The 25,342-nt window shown below is 40.8% G+C and overlaps 1 non-coding gene across 1 annotated transcript; it reads right to left on the reverse strand.

Annotated features, from left to right (window-relative positions):
• Nucleotides 1-23,505: 23,505 nt before the first annotated feature.
• LOC122801476 lies at nucleotides 23,506-23,659 on the reverse strand. The gene has a single exon (XR_006364745.1). It is a non-coding gene; the product is annotated as a 5.8S ribosomal RNA (ribosomal RNA).
• Nucleotides 23,660-25,342: the final 1,683 nt, after the last annotated feature.

Raw genomic sequence — 25,342 nt, forward strand, 5'->3', positions numbered from 1 at the left:
TGCTATTGCATTGCCAGAACTGTAATTATTGAAAACATGCCTGTCTGTCCATCTGTAGACAGACTTACTAGATGTGCTACTTGTGCAACTGTACATGGCTAAGTATAATATTTAATTGCCTGAGTACTTCTTTCAGTAGAAAACAAAAGCTGATATGTCTGCTATCTCACTTTGCATCGTGTACATTCTTATAGTCTCATAGCAGCTGGTAGTCTGTTCCAAGACTGTCATCCCACTTATCCCATAATCTCTCACCAAAGAGATCTCTTTCCAGTGTTTTATCTGGTTATTTTTATCTCACCGATGCTTTCTTAAAATTAATTCATAAGTTACTTATTGCAATACTTTCCATCCTCTATTACAGTACAACAGAAACTGCATTATATGCTGATATTTTACATAACCCTGCTTCCATCTCTTTTAGCCAAATATATTATCTGTTTAAGGTTGTTATTTTCTAAAAACGTACCTTATGCAATTTGTACTTATTTTTCTCATACCCTACAAGGCACTTGAAATTCATCTTTCTTGAGTAACAAAAAAATTGCATGGCTGAAGAGGTAATGCAGATCTTATTACTTTGGAGTTGTAGTCTTTTTGCTTGTACAACCACTGTAAAGGAGCATGGTCGTAATTAAAATAAAATTCCTTCCTAAGAGCTAATACTTTAGGGTGTTAAGTACTCATCTTATTAACAGGCAGTATTTTCTTGAATGACAGAGTACCTGAGCTTCATACCGATGCAGCAGAGAGGATGTTCTTTCCTGTCAATTGTCTAGGATAAAACTGTGTAAAAGCTCAAGTCTTAGCATCTGTAAACACATTGAACTGCTTAGAGTAATCTGCTACACTACAACTCTTTCAGAACAGAGCACACTTTTTTCACAATAAAAGGCCAGTTGAGCCAGGTTCCCTATTAAGTAAGCAAGTGCTTAATATAGCGAATGCTCTTTAATCAACAACTAAATGTCGAAATGGCAAAATCATGGAACAGCGATTTTTTTTCCAGGGGAAAAAAAAATCACTGGCAGTTTTTGGGACTTTGCCATTTCCTCCTCTGTGGTGCGATCTCAGAGTGGGTATATTTAAGTAGGGGGAGTGTGGGGAGCACAGCCTCCCACATTGGTGGGTGTGCAGAGCAAAGCCCCCCACTTTATTTTGTGGGGGTTTTTTTGTTTTTTTTTGCGGACCAGCGATTTTTGTCTCTGGGAATAAAAAAACGCTGTTCTGTTTGTTTGGAATTTAGTGTTTTCATTTTTTTTGGGTCAGTTATACAATGTTCGCTATTTTAAGCATTTGCTGTTATAATATAGACCCGTTGAGCCACAGGTTTCTATGTGGCATACACAGGGGCTCTTATCTTGGTAAGGTCATCCTGGGATATACAAATGCAGTGAAATTCAGAATAATATTCCTATAGTAGTTAACTAGACCTAAGAAAGTTTTGACTTGTTTTTCTGTAGTAGGTGTTGGCCATGTATTGACTGCTTTGCTTCCACTTTCCCTGCTAGGGAATTTACTAATCCTATGCCAACAAAATTCCACAAATACTAGGCTTCAGCTGTGGTTAACTTAAACATAACTTGGCTGGAATTATTCCAGCTTCCCACTGGGGAATTCAAAATGGCTTGAACTTTTAGTAGATGGCTTCCCCAATCTTAAGAGAGCATCACAACCTTATCCAAGTGGGCTGCAGCATGTATAGTATGTACTTTAACATTTTTTATCCATCAGCCTCTTGAATATTGTAAGGGCATTGTAACAGAGCATTAGCTAGGTAAATTAGTACCCTTGGCATTCCTCAGACTAGCGGCCCTCAGTCTAAAGTCTGAGGGGAAAAAACAAGACTTAAGGAGCAAAAGGTCAAATGCTTTTCAGAAACTGCAGAACTACAATTGCTCAACTCACTTTACAATATAGACATTTATTTCTTCAATGTCATTTCTAAATGATGGCTAGCTATCCTTTTTCAGCATGACCTGATCAGCATTACCAATGAAAACCCTTAGCAGCTTGCACCAGGCGCAGCTGCCCCTTCACCCCATAATAGCTCTGGTTCTGCTCTGCCCTATGGCGGCTAAAACATATGATTCAATAATGGAAAAGTCCCTCTGACATGGGGAATTCCAACTTTGCTTTATCTTATGATGATAGTATAATTTGCATAAACATTTAGTTTGATCTAAAGTGGGCAGAAACCTAACTTTTTCTAGTGTTTCAAACAACTCATTTTAGGACATGGGCCAGGAGTCAAATTTAGAAATACTAGTTATGAAATTGCTATAAAACCTTATAAAACACAAGTAATGTGGGGTTAGTCCACTCTTTTTAATGATTCTTCTATTACCCCAACTTTGATCACTTTTTGTACCCCTTCCATAACTGATTAGTGCTGAGACTCATTATCTATGGTTTCAAATTCTCATTCTCACCACAAGTGGTTTCTTTTTTTGTGCTGTATTAAACTGATTCTGCCAGGCATCTCTAAATATATATCTTTCTTTCTCAGTACAAATTCTTTAACTTTTTGTTGATGGAGTATTGTTGTTGGACTAGTCCTTGGCATATTCTCCAAATGTGGATTCTGTGTTCTAACATGTCCTCTGGCATGAATACAGATATACCTTGAACTATGAACTATAAACTATAATGTCTTACCTATTTTACCTTCAGTACATGCTATGGGTGTCTTGACTTCCTCACTAAACATGTTCACTGCAAAAACCTCAGTTTCTTTTGAAGGCTTCAAAACTTTGTTTATGGTATAACAGTTCTGGTTTCCTTTTTCCAGGTTGTTTCACTCTAAAGTTTAATAATTTTCAGTGCCTTCAAAAGGATCTTGCCACCTTTCAAGGAGTTTATTTTCAGCAGTGGTTACTAACACCAGTACTTTTTCTCCTTTTCTAAACTCTTGCCTTGGTCTTATGCATCCCTAAATTGCCACCAAAAACATGGCAATGTCCTAACATCATTACAAATCTTATAAAGAACGTTGGCACTAAAGGGTTGATCACTGTCTGTTACCTTATGTTTAGCTACCATGTAAAGCAAGTCTATTTAAGACTTGACATGAGGCCTTCTTTTCATACCCCCTTTATATTTTTGCTAAATTCCCTCCAGCTCTACTCAGTGTATTCTCCTCCCACCATGCATTTTTGAAATTGATAAGTTTTAATTGTAGGTCAACCAGGATATTATTATGTTTATCATTATTCTGTCATGAAGTGGAGACGCTGGTTTCCTCCCAACAAATGCAGTACCTCTTTTTCCTCTTCATTTATTTCCTTGTCTACAAAAGTTAACTCAGGAAAACAGTTTTTTTCTATCAGGGGTTAATGGCAATTTTCCTACTTAACGTCCTCTCACCTTAGAATTGTGCTTCTTTTTTGACTGTTTCTTCTTTGGCATAGCAGGAAGATGATTGTATCAAAGATGCTGACTGACTAACACCAGCTTTCATCACCTCTGCTATATGTTTTTCATTTCTGACCAGAAATTTCATTTTAAATGATCCCTTTCAGTTTTTTTCAACAAAAATATTAAGTTGAAGCCTCTTGTGGAATAGTATCCAAAAATATTTTTTTTAATCTTATAATTTCTTGTCAAAATTTCACTTGGAAGTTCTCTTTCTTTAAACTTCAAAATGAGACACACAAATGGAACCTCTCAGGATTCTTCTCTAAGGAAGGATATACAGTTTGTTCTTACCAGCTTACAAGAGCTCTCTCTCAAGATGTATAAAATGGACAACAAAATTGAAAACTTTAATGAAAACAGTTCTAGACAAATGGAGCAGATACAAGAAATATTAAATTAACAAAAAACTCAGATCTCAGGGATAGAAGAGGCCTTAAATGACTTTGAAGGAAGACTGACTGAAGATGAACAAAACCTGGAATTTTTACTGAAACAAAACACCTTGTTGCTGGAAAAAAATTGATGACCTAGAAAACAGATCCTGCAGAAACAATATCAGAATTTTTGGATTACCTGAAGACATTGAAAATGACAACATGACAACTTCCTAACAACTTGGCTCCTTAAAGCCCTTGATCTCTCAGAAGCTATGTCTTATGGCATTGAGAGAGCCCATAGATCCTTATACAATGCAGCATCTTCCTCAAAGAAATCAAATGCAAGATCTAATCTTGTAAGATTTTTTTCTACACAAGATAAAGATCTGATCTTAAGAGAGCTTGGGCTAAGTCTCCTATAAAAATTCAGGACCAAACAGTAAGATATGACAATGACTTTTCATCTGTAGTGATGTCTAGAAGAAAGTGCTTTCTGCCTTTAATAAAATAACTCAAAAAATGTCAGATCAAAGTGCAACTGCTCTTCCCAGCTAGGCTGAAAATATATCTACCAGATGAAACAAAAATCTTTGAAGACCTGGACAATGCTATATCATTTTTAGAAACAAAAGGTGTACTGGATAAGATAGAATATATGGAATGGAGCAACAGCTTGTTAAAGAGACAAGCAGAAAGAAATAACTGGAAAAACAGTGAAAAAAAAAGAAGAAATTAAAAGAAAAATAATCTATTTATTTATGCCATTGAGACAATAATCATATAATCAATATTGTTTTTCATTTAAAACAGCTCAACAGTTCTATGGTATAAAAAGCAAAGCAGAATCTCAGTTTTAACACTCACTAACCATACATTAAGGTAAATTCTGTTATTTAATACTTATCTTCATAACTCCATTTATGTATGTAACTTTTTATATATATATATATATATATATATATATATATATATATATATATATATATATATACATATATATATACACACACACACACACACACACACACATATATATATATATATATATATATATATATATATATATATATATATATATACACACACACACACGCACACATATATATATATATAGTCAGCTATGGACAAGTGAGGGTATACAACTGATTAAATATAAAATCTAAATCTTCTACCTTTCTTTCTCTTCTCTCACAAATGGTTTTATTTCATCTTCTAATTTCCTGTGCTCAGTTAAAAATGCTAGTGTGTACTAATGTCCCCTTATAAATTTCCGCTCAATGGCAGTGATGCAGTCAGGATTTATTGATGTTTCTGGTTGGCATATGAGAATGGAGCTGTTGTAATGTATGTGTTTTCCCCTTCCTTTCATTGCCATTTTCTCTTAAGTTTAACAAATAAATATTCAATGAATGAGTGAGATGAATGCTGTAGTGCTCTTTAAGGATCTCTAGCAAATACTATGTGAGTTACCAATACACTCGTGTAGCTATGCATCTAGTTCATATTTTATGGTGAAACTACGTTTGACTGGCTCTTGATAAACAGAATGGTATTGGTCTTTCTTATTAAACTCTAATTATAGATTTGTTTGATCATATTCAACTCTAATTGGGTATGAGCAATGGAAATAAAATGCTTTATGAAGTGTGGGATGGACCTGGACAATAATATGCAATGAGATATGCGTTTGTATTGGTTTGGATTCTTGGCATATTTCTTAGTTGGCTTGAGGTTCACTTTTAATGCTGAACTGATGAAAGGAAGCGTGACCTAACTAAATGTTGCTCTTACCTTACAGTTGATGTTAGAAATCTTATTCTCACGACAGTCATGAGGGGAGAAGCTCTAATCTATCAAGTAAATACCCCAGTTGCTGTATACAAGGTGACAGTCACGTTGATGTGACCTTTGAAACGGAAATATTTTTGGTTACCTTAGTTATGGCTTCTTATTCTGTTTTCATTTGTGAACAACAATTTTTTTACTTGGATACATCAGTTTGCATTACTTTTCGCTTAAACTAAAATAGAGCCATGACCAATCTAACTCAGATTAAATCACATCTGAAAATGAAACGGCTTCATAAGACTGCATGGACTCGAAGTTAACCTTTACAAATTAGAGTAAAGTAAGGATATATCATTATTTTATTATTAATAGAGTGATAAATACTTAAAGAAATACTTTGGATTATGCTTTTAACATTTAATGAAATATATTTAGAAATCATATTCGCTGAAGTCCAGATAAAAAAAAATGTAACATAATTAGTGAAAGCTGTGAGATATATTCAGAATAAGCTGCTTAGTCTATCTTAATTTGTTCACTTATTTATTTACTACATCTGGTGACTATGTATATTGACTAGTTATTGAATAAGCTTAACAGTCTATTTATCTAGATTTCAGACATGCAGCTTGCGTATATTTATCTTGGTTATACATAAATGCTGATTAGAAAGATCAATGAATTAATGCAATGCAACAATAAATTTCAATGTAGCTTTTGCTTTTTTATTAATAAAAGCAGCAATACACCACCATGGTAGAGTATAAAACTTCAGCTATGTTACCCTTCTCCCATAGCTAAGACAAGGGCTTTTGAGGGCAGATGATGATATAATGTAGAAGAACTATAGAGTCAAATAGCTTTAATGGGACAACAGGCTATATGAGTAAAACATACTGTCCTTAAGATGTTTCAAAGTTAAACAGAAGCTGAGTTTCCAAAAGCTAATAGTGGACAACTTTACTTCTTTCTAACATTAGTAACCTTTTGGAAACTCTCAAAAGCTGCATTTTTGAAGAAATGGGACTCTTCGAATGTCTAAGGAACATGATAGTGTATTTGGCAGTACTATTTGTGTCATGTTAGTTAAGATTATCATATTGTCACTTTCCTCAGCCATTTTAATGTATTAGCAAATATGGGATATTGCTTGTCCTTCTTCTTTTCATGACAAAAGGTTTGCCAGTTAAATGAGTGCCATAATTAATTAGCTGTGAGTCAAGATATGATACATCAATTACTATGGACACAATATTACATTTACTGAGCACTGCTTTAAACATAACAATGGTGCTTATCTTATTCTCAAATCAATTGATGTAATGTATGTCATTTCTGAAGAAGGAACATTTTTAGCAAGATGCACAGTAATTGATGTATTAAAAATAATGATTCATTGATATATTATTGCTAATAATATTAGAATTCTGTTTGCCTATACATTAGTATTTTGATGACACCTGTGCACTAAGTGTTCTGCAAGTAGTGTTAGCTTTATACAGTATATCTTCATATATAAAAGTACAAAACATTTGAAAAGCTTGTGTTAAAAAAGAGTAAAGGAAAAAATCCAAATTGTTTAATGTTACATAAATAGTTATATTAAGAGAAGTAATTCATATTTAAGTTGAATGAATAAAAAGCAAATAATTGTTTAGTCTGATGTTATGGTTGTCCCAATCAACTATAGAGATATGAGGTTGTTGGCCAAAGTGCTTTGTTCATATGCGCAATTCATACTAATCTTGTTTATGATTATATAACTTGTTAGATTTCAGGAGTTTTATAACACAGATATGAATTTAAAATGCCTTCTCTCACATATCAACAACAAGAAAAGCGGATTGAAAAGAGGAGTGAGGAGAGAAGGAAGAAGTAACGACAAAATATGAAATAGTAAGAACCTATAATGTACAACTATGTTTTAAAGTATAGATTTTAATCTTAACAAGTTGAATGAAATCTAAAATTAATAGAAGACATTAATATTTACATTCTTATACTATGATGTATATGTTTTGCTTCTTGAATGTATGTTTCAACAACAGAATGTTGCTAAAATATATGATGAATAAGGTTTGTCCTTCAAATTCCTTTAATTTATTATGTATCCCAGAGAGGAAATCAATAATATGTTATTGTTAACTCTTATACTTTATAATAAGAATAATTACTGAATTTGTAGCAGAATGATGGTTAGATTTTTTCTTTTGTTACCGTTGAATGGATGGAAACGCTTGGATAGTATTACTATCTGAGCAGGGAGTTTCAGACTTCAGGTAGGATGGGAAAGTTTGTGTAATGTTACCTTTACAGTTAATAAGAGTTAGTTCAAGGCTCAGGGTGTCTGTAAAATCTTTCATATAATTTATTTATCTATAAGTTTAGTCAATACTTACATAATCATTCATGAGTTACAAATATATAGAAGAGTGATTATAAAAATTATACATTGCATGAATTCTATAGAAAGAAGTCTTAACCCCCATCAACTTAACTTCATGACTTGTTTAAATTGTATATCATTAAATATTAATGGTCTGAGCAATAGCTGTAAGAAGCTTGCAGATTAATATATAACATCTGCTGCAATTATATACTTTCCATAGTACTCATTTGGTTTGTTTTTGTCTTCTGTTTTAAAACTGCGGGGCCTGTCTCCACAGATCTGTAATTAAACTGCATAAGTTTTGTTGTTTGTTAAATGTGGAGCTTTTCTCCCCGGGCCTCCATTGAAAATGGGTCCTGTGCCCAGTGGACTTTCCCTGTCAACAAATGCCAATAAACTGTCTTTCGGCTTTTCCCGGTTAGGGGTCGCCACAGCGGAACTCCAGTCTGCTAATGATTGGCAGTAGATTTTTACGTGCTGGCTTGCTGGGCCTAACGCACAACCTTCAATGAAGGAATGCCCATTCACGCATGTCGACACACAGAAGATGCTCTGAGAATCGAATGTGCAACGTCTAACTGTGAGGCAACAATGCTACCGCAGCACCACCACTGCAGTTGTCAACAAATGCCAATAAAATAAATAAATAAATAAATAATTTAAGATCACTCAACTCCCAGATTATTTTTTACAAGAAACACACTTGTTGCAATCAGATATTAATAGGCTCAACCTCAGAATGCATACTGTGCTATCTAGTTCACACCATACTCAAAAAAGCAGAGGTGTAACAATATTATGGAAAAACACCACCCCTCTACCTAAAATAATCAATATTTATAAAGATGATAAAGGCCTAATGTGTTCAGCTACATTAGAAATTAATAAAAAGTATTACACACTCATAAATCTATATTGGTTTCCTGGGATAGGAGTAAAAAGTGTAAAGAAACAAATGGAAAAAATCATAATTCAATTAAAAGGCAGTCTTATAATAGCAGAAGATTTCAATTGTATAACAAAAGAAAAAGATTCTACCTCCACAAAAAAGAAAACTCTCTGCAACTGCTAAAGAACTTAAAAAACTTATTGGTCTAGTACATCTCAGAGACATTCAAGATTATGTAGTCCCAGATTCACTCTTTTTCACACACTACTCTCACAGGCATGGAATGCAAGCAAGAACTGATAGAATATAAATATCCATAGATTTAAAAAATAGTTTAGATAGAGTAAAGACTGTAACATGTCCGCTTTCTGACCATAATGCAATAACCTGCCAACTTATACTAAAACAAAATTTTAGAAATCCTATAAGGCGTATACCCACGTATATAACTAATTTAAAGAAGTTTAAAGAATTTTTATAAAAAGAAATTGAAATTCATTTAATTTCTAACAACACTCAAGATACTTCCATGATATACATCTGGGATGCTTTTAAAGCATATATTTATGACAGAATCTTATCTTGGTATGGTTATAAGAAAAAGCAATGGGATAAATGCGTAATAGCACTACAAGAACAAATAGATAAGCTACAACACAATAGTCAAAATACAAACTCAGATAAATTACAACAGATAAATGAATTGAAGAGTAAGTACTTAGAAAATGTTAAATCATAAAACAAAGATTAATTTAGAGAGAATGAGAATCATAAAACATACAGTTAATCAAAACTATATGCATAAACTATCTATGAGAACTAGAATATATAATAAATCCAATCATATCAGAGAAATATTTTCACCTTCCAAAAATAAAAAAGTTGCAGATTTAGAAGATACACTAAAATAGTTTAAGGACTATTTTACTAAAATAAATGAGAAAAACATGTTAATAGACTCCAATGAAAAAATAAAAAAAAAATCATAAAGAAATATACTAAGAAAAAATTAAATATTGATCAGATTATTATTATAGATAAAACTATTTAAATTTCTGAATTAAAGTCACATATTAAAAAGTTAAAAATAAATAAATCTTCTGATAATGATGGTATCATCCCTGAATTTTATAAATTAATGACACAAAACTCTAAATATACTGCTTAAAGTTTTTAATATGGTTAAAAAGCTAGAAGTAGTCCCCCTTCCTGGGGTTATATTGGCTGGCAGTGGTGAGATCACCACATCACATATTGGGATTCAGAGGTGTGTATATTGAATTCCTGTAGGCTGTAAACAGTGGTCACTATAGAACGTGTTTGTACTCTCTATCATCGACACAGTGAACACTCAGAGTTTCATATCATAATAGTTGTATTTTTTTTGTTAGTTAAGTTAATCAGGAATAGCAGGCAAGGATGTCAGCAGAGGAGTATGGTAATTGACAAAGAGCCAGTTGGCTGAGATCTGTCAAGACAAAGGAATGGTGCATGCCATCCTGACTAAAGCAGAAATGATTGCAGCCTTAACCACAGTTGCATTACTGACCAGCAACCAGGAAGACAACCAAACTGGCCATGGGGATGTGCAGTTCTCAGGAAATGGACAATTCAACCTTTCCACAGAGGACTTAAAAATCCATCTGAAGTTAAAGAGACTTGAATTGGAGGCCAAATGTTTGGAAATAGAATCAGAAGAGAAACTGAGATGTTTGGAAGCTGAGGAAAATGAGTGGCAGAGGCGACATAAAAAGGAGATACTGACTCTTTGCCATGGTCATGGAGGTAATGGGGAAGGGAGTAACCGAACCTCAGGAGCAACAAAGGTCAGTAAATTTCTTCCACAATTTATGGAGGGTGATAATTTTGCTAGTTTTATTTGTTTGAAAGGGTTTGTAAACAGTATAATGTTGACCAAGGGCCCTGGGTACAGTTTCTGACCCCCTTACTCCATGGTAAAGCTGTAATTGCTATTTCTAAATTGTCTGATACTGATTGCTTAAATTATAATACTGTTAAAAATAGCCTATTAGAGTGTTTTACGTTAACACCTGAAGCTTATAGAAAAAAAGTTTCGTGAGCATAGACGCAAGGCAGATGAAAGTGTGTGTGAATTTATTGCTGAGTTAAGCACTTATTTTCATAGATGGGTGAGTGGGTGTCAGGTCACCACTTTTGAATGGCTGGCAGACCTTTTGGTGTGGGAAAAAACCCTTAGCACTTTGCCTGATGACATGAGAATCTGGTTAGTGGATAGAGAATGTAACACAGAAGATTAGTTGGGGAACAAGGGAGACCTATACTTAGCAATCAGGGCATCACTGAACAGGAAAGGGATACCCATTGCTGCACATGGGTCTATGTGAACCAATGCTGGGCAGCCTAAACTGGCCCAACAGAGTCTGCCAGTAGTAGGGGAAGCCACTAGTTTAGGTACACCGCCAAGAGCAATGGTTAAATGTTTGAAATTTAACCAGTGTGGTTATGTAGCATATAAATATCCACAGAGGCAATGTGGAGAACAAAATATGGGAGAGCCAGTAAGTGGGAATGACAGAATGCCAGCAGTAAGTTGTCTAGCGACAACAAGGGCACCAAACTACCACAAGACATTACATCCTATCTTAGTAGATGGGAAACAGGTCATTGCTAAGAGAGACACAGCCTCTGACCTAACCATTGTGAAGCCTGCAATGGTTAAAGAGGAAAAGTATTTACTTGTGCAGTCTATTCCTGTCAGATCTTTAGGAGACACCCCATTCCAAATACCTTTGGCTAGGGATCACCTTGACTGGGAGTTTAAAAGGAAGCAAACAAGTAGATGTGTTTGAGGATATCCCTGCAGATGTCCTGATAAGGAATGATTTTGATAATGCAGTACCTTGTGTGCACACAGTTGCATGCAGTCAGGCAGACTGCACACTTGAAACCAGAACTGGTGAGGTGATTACTTCCAGGAGGGATCTACCCTGTAGAAGTAAGGCTAAAGGTGAACTACAGCTGTTTGTGGGTACTGATCTTCCCTTGGGCAGAGTGATTGCAAAGGCAGAGGTGAGTAGTAGTAGCCAAGCTGACAGTGAGGCACTGCTGTCAGAGACTACCAGCCTTCCTGTGGAAGTGGAGATGGGAAGGGTTACAAAGAAAGAACTGAGACAGGCTCAGCTCTGAGACCCTGCATTACAAGGCCTGAGGGAGATAGCCAGTGAGGCACCTGATTGTGAAGGAAAAGGGGAATCTGTATACTGGAAGAAAGGATTACTGCAGAGAGTGGACCCCTGAGGAATGGCTAGAGGGTTAGAGAATACAGCAGTTGGTAGTCCTGAGAGACTACCTTCTGGCACTTCTAGCCATAGCCCATGACATTCCCTTTGCTGGTCATATGGACATAAAGCATGCAAAGAGATGTAGTATGCAGAACTTTTATTGGCCTGGGATATCCAGAGATTTAACAGGGTACTGCAGGACCTGCGAGCAGTGCCACAAAGTAGGCAAGGCAGGAGACAAGGTCAAGGCTCCTTTGATGCCTTTGCCTGTGTTTGAGGAGCCATTTCAGAGGGTAGCTTTGGCTATTGGGGTGCCTCTGAGTACCCCAAGTTCAACAGGGACAAAATATATCCTAGTGGTAGTAGATTATTCTACCAGATACCCTAGGTGGTGTCTCTGTCCTTCGCTCTGGCCGAAAAGTTGGCAAATGCTTTGTTACAGATTTTCAGCAGGGCAGATTTCACAAAGGAAATACTGACTGACAGAGGTGTCAATTTCATGTCAGACCTGCTGGCTTGTCTGTGGAAGCACTGTGGGGAGAAGTACCTAAAGACTACCCTCTACCATCCCCAGACTAATGGTCTCTACACTCAAGACCATGAGACCACGCTACAGGCATTTGCAGACCAGTTTAAGAGGGAGTGTGACAAATATTTGTCCCATCTGTTATTTGCTTACAGAGAGGTTTGCCAGGAATTGACAGGTTTTTCACCCTTTGAGTTGCTGTATGGGCATAAGGTGAGGGGACCTCTAGATTTGATTCATGATGAGTGGGAGGGTGAGTGTGAATCCCACAAGAAGCCTGTTGTGACATGTGTCCTAAATCTCAGGACAAGGCTCAGGGAACTCATGGGCTTGGCCCAGGAAAATCTGGCAGTAGCCCAACAGCAGAAAAAGGTCTGGTGTGACAGGAATGCTCAGGCTAGACAGTATGCCGTGGGGCAGCAGGTTATGGTTCTCATTCCTGTCAGACACAACAACTGACAGGTAGTATGGGAGGGACCCTTCAAAGTGGTAAGGAAGGTCAGTGATGTTAACTGCATGGTAGAATTGCTAGGCATGAGGCAGGGAGCACAAACTGTACCACATTAACATGATGAAACCATACCATATTAGAGAGGCCCTTGTGCTAAGTATTTACAGTAAGAGGCCAGAGGAGTCTGAGAGGGATCTTTGGCTACAAGGAACAAGCCATCAAAATCCCAAATTACTATGGTGGAGCCTAGGGTTGCAGGCATATGATAGGACAGTTCAGCATTGTACTGGGGTCAACAATGTCAAGGCAGGTGGAATCTCTAGGCAGGGAATTGAGTAATGTATTCCCAGATAGGCTCATCTCTCTGAAGCAATGTTTTTTAATGGTAACTTAAAAAATAGCTTGATTCTTGGGGGGGGGGGTGCCATGAAAAGAGATACTGCCAGACCAGCTATCTGGAATTTTGTAAATAATTATATGTAATTTGTGAACATCAACATGCTTTATATATAAGTGTGACAAAGAGAGATACTGCTAGCACAGGTGTCTGGAATTTTCTAAATGGTTATGTGTCATTTGTGAACATCAACATACTTCATGTAAGATGCTTGTGTTACAACCTTATTAGAAACTTATGCTATGTGTATATCAGACTAGGTTTGTACAGACAAATGTGTTGAAAAGGGTTTGCAAAGTACTGAGGTTAAAGATGGATCCACAGTGTACTGTACTGGAAAAGAACAGAAATGTATATACGCTATTGTGACTGTTTAAATGTACATAATTTAACAGGGGAAACTGGAACACAGGAGGTTAACTTGAAAAACTTCAGAAAAATAGTTTAAATTAAATTACTTTATGGCTGGGCCATAAAAAGATGCTATATTTCAGTTTCAGGGCAGTAAAAGCCACAATGTCTATACTAGGGAGCTTTAGTGTGAAATAATTACTAGTTTTGAAATGTGTAGGAAAATAACTGTTTTATGACTTCCAGGATGTGCCTAGATCTGAGGGAAAAGCCCTGGTCTGTGTATTTTCACAGGTAGATGCTAAATGCTAGCAGCTGTCATCAATGGTTGTTTTGAGCCTGGAAACTTGAAGTCAGATGACAAGAAATGATGTCATTCTGCAAGCTATCCCAGCAGTAATATTTGAGATATTTATTTAGGAAGTGTCTGAGAGAGATAATATTCTGTATTTTGTCTTTGACCTGACAACATCAAGATCCACGCACAACATCTGCCTTGCTTGCTCTGAAGTAAGTTATCAGGGTACAGTAATTCTCTTAGATACAGTCAGGAATATAACAAAGCTTAGCTTAGATAATTTTCTTTATTTATTTGAGACTGTTCTGCAATGTTGTTTTAAATATTTCCTGTGATTTTGAACTCTGATATAACTGTAAGTATATACTGAATATGTTCTTGTTCTTTTACTATTTATTATTAAATATATTTAAACCTTTCATTGTGGCTGATCTGTGTAGAAACATATTTATGTTCTGAGAGAACTTGCATATTTTTTTTGGTGACAGTGTGTAGGCCACTCCTAAAAGCCTTGCTCTTGGTCAAACTACCATTTGTATTGATAGTAAAATTACACAGTAAGATTGGACACCCTTTGTTAAGAGCCTTAATTAGCTGATAAAGAGGATAAACGTGTCTCTTCTCCATTCCAGGAGACATAACAACAAATTACTTGATCTTGAGACTCCTGTGCGACTAGAAGATATACATGTTTATGTACTTACTGATTCTTGGTTTCAGTGTAAATGCTGCACTCACTCCTCACCTGGATTAAGACTTAACACTCATTCAGGACAGATGAAAACTGTGGAGATATTTCAATATGTGTCAAAGACCACATTATCTCTAGACAAGTTCCCAAAAACATGCAAACTGAATTAATGCAACTCCAACTTACACTAAACAAGACAAGCTGCCAGGTTTTAGGGTGATATTTATAATCATTATATGTAAGCACTGTGTTTATGTGCATTGGCTGTGAACAAGTACAGCCCAAGAAGGATTAAAAGATAGCAGATGCACTTAAATGAAGCTGTTTGAACTAGTCTTAGAAATGATTGACTCATGAGATGTAAATGTGGAATATGTGAAAAATCTGTGGCTATCCTATAATCAAAATAAGGTGCTCTTCTCGATTTTATATGATTTCTGGTCAGTTTTTGATGCACAAGAGTACAGTGTGCAGATGGGTTATAAAAGTGAATTTGCATATTTTCAATCCATTTGGGATTCCATGAAAATGCTTGTTTCTGCTGCCATTTTAGCTATATGCTACTGTGAGGTGATCATTTTAGTCAATGTGTGAAGCAGTACTTACCAGTCTATGAGAAGAAGATATAGGCATAGGATTGCCCACCTATACTTTGCTGAGCAGGAATTATTGGACTAGTTTAGACTGGACAGGGATATAACAGTGACATTATGCACAAGATAGTTATACACTGGTCTTGTGTACAGCTGTCACAGCCAGACACTGATAGTGGCAGTGCATCTCCCTCTATCATTTGTACCATCAGTGACAATAGTGATGGTGACCACCTGATGACAGTAGTACGACAACCACTGTAGAAGGCTTCTACATGACACACAAATTCTATGTGAAGAGATGGTATCTATTCCACAACTATGGGCCATAACATTCACTCAGAAGCATTGAGAAGTTACACACATAATACTTGATGCATACAATGTTTCTTGTGGGGTCTGTTCAGTGCTGCATTGTCAACTTATACTCTATAGCAGATATTTTGCCTTATATTGTGAAAACAAATTGTTCTCAAAAGGTATTAGCCATCCTAATTTGTACAATGTTTGAGTGGTCAGTGGCACAAGGGCTAGTTATACTGGTAGACTCTTTTTCAAGTACAAGAAATAACTGCAGCATTTGCATTGCTTGCAAGGTGCCTCCTCTGTGTGTAAGTTATGTGTTACTGATGACCAGCATTTAATTAGATTTAAATGGTGTCATACAGAATGTCCTTTAAAGATAGTGTGGGTGATGGTCATAATTATCCTGTGTATTTGCTGGCATGTGAATTTTTCATGAATTAGTCTGATGATGGGATCTATTGGATGCAGGGATACCTCTGCATATTGATCTACAGAACCCAGACATTCACTAAGAGGTTCTACCACATCTTGTGGAAGTCAGACAAAGCCTGACTGCTTCTTCCTGGGTGAATCTATATGAATGCTTGCAGTACCTTTCTGAGATAAGCATGGTGTATGGCCTACTCATCCACCATGCATTCAGGCACTTCCTATCCAGCAGTGTCCCTTGTGCATGTCTGAGAAGTCTTTCTTTGCAAGATGTGTGTGCATGGAGGCTGACATAAATGCCATATATTATCAAACATAGTGCATATGCGGATCATGTTGACTTTGTCCCAGGTCTCCACCATTTCAAATGTTGTTGTCTTTTGGCTTTTCCCGGTTAGGGGTCGCCACAGTGGAACTCCGGTCTGCTAATGACTGGCAGTAGATTTTGATGAATGCCGAAGTGCCAGCTTGACGTTCAACCTTCAATGAAGGCACGCCTATTTACGCATGTCTTTTGAACACCCACCCAACCATGGGGAGGACATGCAGACTCCACACAGAAGGCACTCCCAGCACTCCAGCCAAGAATCAAACGGGAAAACCTCTTCCTGTGGGGCAACAATGCTACCGCTGTACCACCGTGGATGTATGTCTCCACCATTTCAAATATGGGTGAAATTTGTCAAATATAACCTATAGCACTCTAACCATCTCCACCTGACTCTCAGTGGTAGTAGCCTGTTCCTGAACTATGTTACAGCACATCTACTGCTGTGCATATAAGGCCTTGCATGCTTCTAGAGCAAACTGTGAAATATATATTTCCCTGACATCCCAGTATACAGATGTGACAGTAGGTAGTGCAGCCTCTGAAAGGGCAGTCTCTTTATCAAGAGTTTCAGGCTGTGCACAAAAAACAGGTGTTGAACTGTGTGGTGTCTCCCCATTTGCTGTAATGTAATTTCTTAGTTATGCAGAGTGTGTGAGCCTATGTCACTGATTACGGAGTTATCCAGTTTCTGTAGGGTAGGATGCCCTGCCAGAAGACTTTGCATCTGTGTGCCACTGTCCTGAGGCTGTGTTATGAGAATGAAAATTATGATACCAACATTGGTAGCCATTCTACTGTCAATATTAGCATACTGTGGACAGCATGCGATTCCTTCTGGTGTTCTCCCTCTGAAGAAATATGTCAAGATGTCATTAATGTGACCTGTGATAGTTAAAAATATTTTTTTTCTCAAAAGTATGATATCACCACCTACCATGCAGTGTCTATAAAGTCTGTGGTACACCTGATGTTGAACGAATACCTGATAAGGAAACATAATAGAGTTATACTATGTACCAGGCACCATGCAAAGTACATCTAGCTTGAAATTAGGCAACTCAGCTAAACACTAACCTTCTGCAGTGCCTGACTAAGGATGCTGTAGGTGTCGGAAAATAGCGTATTTCTCCATAAATAAGACCTAACCAGAAAATTAGGCCTAGCATGGTTTTTCAGGGTGGTCATGATATAAGCCCTACCCCAAAAGTAAGCCCCAGTTAAGATCATCAACAACACATGATGGACGGGTTGAATTATAAAATAATATTATTGACACCTGTTGACTAAGGTTATCATACTCTTCTCACCATTTTCAAACCATTCGGACACCCAACTTCTTCTCTTTGCAGTCATAAATTCTTTCCCTGGAAGTCCTCCATTATTGTTACTGCAACCCTAATCCTCACTCACACTTGATGCTTGAGATCCTTGGCCCATAAACACTGGCAAGTGTACTTTGACTGGTCAAAGTACAGACAACACACGTAAAACATACGCACTTGATAAAGAAACGGCTGTGGTGACTTCTTAACCATCGCCATTTTGTGTTGCCACTCCTGTCTCATAAGTCTTCAATTAATCCCCCCCATGGAAAGATGAGTGCAAAAAGAAAGAGATATTCCATCGAGTACAAGAAAGGAATTGTGTAGGACTCCCGGGGAAAGAATCTGATGGCATTCTGCAAAGAGAAGAAGATGGATCTCAGAATGGTCTAAAAATGGCATGCAGCATACGATAACCTCAGTCAACAGGCCAACTAGGGAAATGCTAAGAAGTGCAAGTGTGGATCAGGTCGACAACCATTATTTCCTGAACTGGAAGACATCATCTGTGAATGGATTGCTAACAGGAGAGCAAAGGCTTTGGTTGTGCACAGGGCTGATATTCAAGCATTTGCCCTTGCAATGGCACCACAGTTAGAAATATCCCCAGAAGAATTCAAAGCATCACAACATTGGATGGATGGCAACATTGGATGGATGACTTCCTTCAGCGATATGAACTGTCTTTAAGAAGATGAACAACACCGTTCAAGCTGGAAGATACTGAAGTTATTAAACGTGCACTTGCATTCAAGTCCTTTGTTGATGGCATCGACTTTTCTAAATCCCAACTCTTCAACATGATTGCTATGGATGAAACTGCAGTGTTTATGGGCCAAGGATCTCAAACAACAATTGATCAGAGGGGTGACTCATCAATCTACATTCCCTCTACTGGTTATGAAAGTGCACGTGTTACCTGTATGTTGGCAATTCGTCTATATGGAAAGAAAACCCCAACTCTAATCATTAGAAAGGGCAAGAAAGATAAGATTGAATGTGTTTCAGGCATTTACATTCTTGAAACTGAAAAAGCCTGGTGCACACAAGCAGTTATAAAGAAGTGGGTCGATGTAATGCTGCCACTTGTTTTGTGATGTGGAGAAAGAGGTCTGCTAGTCTGGGATTCAGCCAGCATTCACCGCACTAAAGGCATGAAGAAATTCCTTGCACGGAGAAGAATAGATCAAATAATGATTCCCACAGGAATGATTGCCTATCTCCAGACCCTTGATATTGCAATAAATAAGCCATTGAAGGACCATTTGCGCATGAGAATCAATGACTACATTGAAAATAGAATGGAGAGAAATCAGGATGGAAACTTTATGAAGCCTAGCCTAGAAGAGGTTGTGACTTGGGTAAAAAATGAATGGGATAAAATCACTGACAGCTGTGTTGCCAATGCACTATGAGCAGGCTACTTGGACAAGCATTGCTCATTTAAGGAGAGCTCTATTGCTAGGCATGACAGATTGGGGCCAATGGTTCTACAGGAAATGGAGTCGCAAGAAATTCAGGCCAGAATTTGGGGGTTGGAGACTTATGACAATGTTCCAGAAGAAGATGACATGACTGTATTTAAATACCTTTTCCGTTATCGGGGCAACAGACTGGATTGCTTCTGCTTTCAGCTGCCAGCAAGCTCTTGTCAGTTTTTTACTTTATTGTATTAAGGTAATGTTTCATTATCAAGGTGTAATTACAAAGTAAGGCCACTAATTCCCAGACTTCATTTTTATGACTTTCCATCATTCTTATTTTATGGTTTGGGTAAGGAATAAAGAAAGCATCACCACTCAAAAAGCGGCAGTTATTCAACTGTTTTATTCTCCTCCTCCAATACACGCTTATTGAGATTTTTCTGCACTTTCTGTTAAGCATGAAATATTGCACTGTGAAAGCCAAGGTGTTTATATTCTGAAGTTGAAATGTTTGTTGCACTGTTAATGCAGAATTCTCACATAACTGTTAATGCGTTACCTAGAACTGTTGCCCAGTAACAGAAAATTACCAAATAAATGTCGATTTGTGTGCAAGAATAAATGTCAATTTTTGTACATGCATAAATGCAGATTTGTGTACATGAATAAATGTCGATTTTTGTGCATGAATAAATGTAGATTGTTGTAGGGGGGGTAAATAAGGCATCCCCTGATAATAAGCCCTAATGTGTATTTTGGCGGGGGAATGTATAAGATCCGGTCTTATTTTCGAGGAAATACGGTACGAGTGGCAGGACATCACCCGGGGCTGGGTCCTGGACCCTCTTGGGACACCCCATTGTCCCTTAAATCCTGAAGGATGCCAAATAGTACAGTGTCCCCATGCCCTTGGGCCCTCTCAGGAGGACTTCCCTCCAATCGCGGCCAGCCTCATGAACTCCCCTTAGTCGCAGAGGGGCAGATCCACCCTCATAAGGACTTCACACCCCCTCCATTCTGGTCCAGAGCACCACAGTCCCCGTCTTCCCCCAGATCTCCTGAAGACTGCCAAGTCATGCCCTGTCCCCATGCCCTCAGGGGCCTCTCAGGGGGCTTCCCTATGATCCCAGCTAGCCCCACAGAACTCCCCTCCGCTGCTGTGGGGCATGTACGCACTCATCGGGGCTTTCGCGTCCTCCCTGCTTTCCCGTCCGGAGGAGTTCCTTGGACTTTTCAATATTTCTGGGATGCCGTCGGGTACTGGGTGAGGTTGGATGCCTTCCCCCTGGCCAGCAGGAGCTCTTCGGTCCCTGAAGACTCCCACCAATTGCTCTGTAGAGGACTTCCATCATGGGAATCCACCTGCTCCCTCTGACCTGGGCAGGAGCTCTCCTGGTCCCACAGCCTTCCACCATTGGCTACCTTAAGGACTTCCACCTGGATGGGGGAATGATCTGGGCCCTCTAACCTGGGCAGGAGTGCTCCCTCCCTCGCTGCTTTCTGCCTCTCTCCCCCTTCTGGACTTCCATCCCAGAGGGGACTGTTGTCTGGACCCCCTCACACAGGTGGGAGCTCTCACACCCCAGCTAATTTCTGCCCCTCTCTCCCTTCCAGACTTCCATGGGGAGTGACCCCCCTCTGGGCTTCAACTTCTACCAGGTTGAGAGGGCTATTTTCCTAGGTTGCATATCTCCTGGAGGCTGCCAAGCCATGCCATGTCCCTGTGCCCTCAGAGCCTCTAAGGGGACCTCTCTCTGATCCCAGAAGGCCCCGCAGTACTCATCTCGGCTGCCAAAAGGCAGGCCTACTCTCATTGGGACTTCCACATCTTCCTCCTTTCCAGTCCAAAGCCATTCTGGGGACTTTGCAACATTTCGGGGGCACCGTCAGGAAATGGGCGAGGTTGGACACCTTCCCCTGCCTGGGAGGAGCTCTCTGAGCCCACAGCCATCTGCCAGATGCTCCCTTGAGAACTTCCATCATGGAGGGCTCCACCTGAAACTGCTCACTCAGGCAGGAGCACTCTAGACGCCGCGCCCCTCTGCCAGCCATTCTCTTGAGGACTTCCATCATGGGGGGCTCCGATTGACCCTACTCAACCAGGCAGGAGCACTCCTGGCCCAGCGGCCTTTCGCCAAACACTCCCTTAAGGACTTCCATCCCACTGGGGGGCATGATCCGAACCCTCCCACCCAGGAGGGAGGACTCCCTGCCCAGCTGCTTTCTGGCTCTCTCACCTTCGGGACTTCCACAGGGACAGACTCCCCCTCTGGGCTTACACTTCTACCAAGGTGGGAGGACTCTTTTCCCAGGTTACATATCTCCTGCAGGCTGTCAAGCCATGCCGTATCCCCGTGCCATCAGTACCTCTCAGGAGGACCTCCCTTTGATCTCAGCTGGCCCTGTGGAACTCCCCTAGGCCATGGAGGTGCAGGTCCACTCTCATCGGGACTTTCACATCCCCCTCCTTTCTGGTCCAGAGCCATTCTGTGGACTTTGCCACATTTCAGGGGACACCGTCCGGTACCGGGCAAGGTCAGACGCCTTCCCCCTGCCTAGCAGCAGCTCTCCAGGCCTGCAGCCATGTGCCAAATGCTCCCTTGAGGACTTCTGTCATGGGAGTCTCTGCCTGATCCCACTCACCCAGGCAGGAGCCCTCCTGGCTCTGCAGTTTTCCCACAGATGCTCCCTTGAGGACTTCCATCCCATGGGGGGCATGATCCGGGCCCTCTCACCCAGGCAGGAGTGCTCCCTGCCCTGCTGCTTTTCACCTCCCCCTTCCAGACTTCTATCCCAGAGGGAGCCGCAGTCCAGACCTGCTCATCCAGGCAGCAGACCTCACAGCCCAGCCATTTTCCACCTCTCTCTCTCTCTCTCCCTTAAGGACTTCCATCGGGAGGGACCCCCTCATGGCTTCCACTTCTATCCAGGTGGGAGAACTGTTTTCCTGGGTTACATAACTCATGGAGGCTGCCAAATCATAATGTGTCAATCCCAGCCTTGGAGCCTCTCAGAGGAGCTTCCCTCCAATCCTTCCCAGCCTTGTGGTACTCTGCTGGTCCACGAGGCCTCAACCAGACCCTCATCCATGACTTCCATGATGTCAGTTCTCCCCTTTGCCCTCCACCTAGGGCTTTCAAACTTTCACATGTTATGGCCCCAGGTCCTGGTATCTCAGCCCATTTCATCTTGTGCCTCCATCTCTCTCCTCAGTGGTGCTAGGTGCCAATGAACATGCTTAATTTCGAGCCTTCTGGTACATACCTCCTTTCCTCCTGACTGGTGCTGTTCACAGGTCAGCATCCCCACAGTGCTTGGTAAAGGACTGGAGGCTGACCCAGTACCTGCAGACAGTCCCAGATGTGAGATGTCATAGCGGCTGTATCTCCTCTCCTCGGGCACCGGGCAGACGGGATCACGGATCTGGCTTCCCCAGATGGACTTCTTCCCTATCTCTGGAACCACGCACCCACCACCAAGTTGCCTCTCTGGGGCTGACCCTTAAGCCCAATTATGCAATCCTCAGTCCCCTTCATGCCACCACAGGTTCTGGCTATTGGGATGGAGGCATCTGAGGGTGCAGAGAGAGGAGTGCGAAAGGGGACCTCCTGCTGCACAGGATGCCTTGCTGCCAGAATGCCCCTCCGGGGATGAGCCTTAAGCCTGAGTACGCAATCCTCAGCCCCTTCTGTGCTTGCTGGATAGACGGACTTCCATATGCCACATTTCCCTGTGCCCTTCGCCCGGTCGGGGATTTGGCACTGTGCTCTTCTCTCTTCACTTGCTGTTACTGAGGGAATCCTGATTAGTTTCTTTTTCTCTGCTTAACAATATGCCACATCCGATCTGAGGTCATGTTCTGAGTGAGGTCACAGGTGGGGGCTGCAGGAGCAGGACTCGGGGATGGATGGACACCCATCCTCCCTGGCCCTCGCACCCGCTCTTCCACACCACCGGATTCCGAGCGGTTGAGGAGGAGGGCTGATGCGGCCCTGGCATGCGGGAGCCAGCACAGGCAGGCATCGGGCCTCACCCAGGAGGGCAGCCTGGTGGCAGTACCTCCAACAGCCTCCTGGAGAAAGGCTGGACATGTGCCTGCTCCCTCCTATCCTCAGACAGGCTTCCTGAGACAGGGTGGTGGGGGACTCCTCTCCTCCATCTGCATCTCTCCTGGGGGAATGGGGGCCCGCATTGGGCTCCATTGACTCCCTGGCTGCACCCGCATCGGGGGCTGGACACCCCTGGGGGTGATGGAAGGCATGATGACCCTCAGACAGGCATAGCCCTGTGAGTAACCCGGGGCCACAAAGTGCGTTCAAAGTGTTGATGATTAATGTGTCCTGCAATTCACATTAGTTCCCGCAGCTAGCTGTGTTCTTGATCGATGCATGAGCAGAGTGATCCACTGTTCAGAGTCATACAGTTCTCATTCGCTGGGGGCACCACTGCCCGCACAGCATCACACCTCAAGACAAACACGCAAGGTTTCACAGGCATCATTGTGGGCACCCAGACTGGGGTTACTGGCCCAATGCCGCTGGATGGCAGGTACTCTTGCGCAGCCGGTGTGCGGCCGTACTGCCAACCTTCTCGGTCGCTGAACCCACACCCCATGTGGAGCAGGGCATCCTCCACAGATACATGACCGACTCTTTTGGGGCTGATCCGAGGACTTCATAAACCATCTAATCTTGAGGACTTCCGTCATGGGGGGTTGCATCTGACCCCGATAACATGGGCAGGAGCACTCCTGGCCCCGCAGCTTTCAACAGACACTCCCTTAAGGACTTACATCCCATAGGGGGCATGACCCAGACCCTTTCACTCAGGCCAGAGTGTTCACTGCTCAGCCATTTTCTGCCTCTTTCTCCCTTATGGACTTCCTTCGGGAGGGACCCCCTCATGGTTTTCACTTCAACCCAGGCGGGAGAGCTCTTTTCCCAGGTTACATAACTCCTGGAGACCGCCAAATCATAATGTGTCAACCCTGCCCTTGGAGCCTCTTAGGGGAGCTTTCCACCAATCCTTCACTGCCTCATGGGACTCTGCTAGGCCGTGAAGCCTCAGCCAGACCCTCATCCAGACTTTTGTGATGCCGGTTCTCCCCTTTGCTCTCTACCTAGGGCTTTCAAGCTCGCACAGGTTATGGCCCCCATTTCCAGCATCTCAGCCCATTTTGCCTAGTGCCTCCATCTCTCTCCTCAACTCTAAGGCTAACACGGAGCATGCATGAGTGCAGGGGGTGTGTCGGACTGCTGAGGAGTCCAAAAATCCATGCCCCTGCAAGTCTCTTAATTGGGAAATGTCAACCTGTTCAAATATGTACCTGGGTGTTTGAGAGGCCTGGCAGAGGCAGAAACACACAGGCATATCAGCTTTTCTGCTGTTACACACTGTGCAAATAGCTTTGGAAGGAGTTCCAGAAGCATACCCTTATGTAGGAGTACAACACTGAAATACCAAGGGATGTAGCCATATACTGGTAGCAACCAACTGTGACAATGCCATTGTTCCAGTGCTGAAAAGACTGGTGTGGTGCACAGACAAAGAAGAACAGGCTAACCTCTGGCTACCATCTGGATAGGTCCACAGTTGGGAGCTACGCAGACAGACTACTTGCCTTGATAAACTAACAGGTACACAGCAACCCTTTAAGTCCAGCAAGATAAAATTCACACAATAATACATAATGCTCTCTGTACTTCTGCACCCCTACCCAAATTTACAATATACTTGTGTGTTCAGGGTCTACCAAGGATGTAGGTAGGCATACTCATTTGTCCAGTTTTCTTGAGCAGCCTGTGCTAATGTCAACACTAAAAAAGCACAAACTGTTCAGAAGTGAGTAAATTAATATTCACAGTATAGCACTTCACAAACAGTTCATGTGCCAGAAGAATACATCTCAATAACTACTTTTGTATGGCAGTTAATTGTATAATTAGAAAAGAAAGTACATACTCCCATGTATCTTGTGTTAGCATTTGGAGGGGTGAGTACAATTCAACACTGGCAAGTGTTTACTGGAAGCAGCAACATTCAGGTCTGAGTACAACATTCAAATCACTGGCTACACACCTGGCTTCAGATATAAGAACTA

Source organism: Protopterus annectens, chromosome 4.part1 (genome assembly GCF_019279795.1).
Source record: "Protopterus annectens isolate FY-2018-M chromosome 4.part1, PAN1.0, whole genome shotgun sequence".
Classification (NCBI taxonomy): domain Eukaryota; kingdom Metazoa; phylum Chordata; order Ceratodontiformes; family Protopteridae; genus Protopterus; species Protopterus annectens.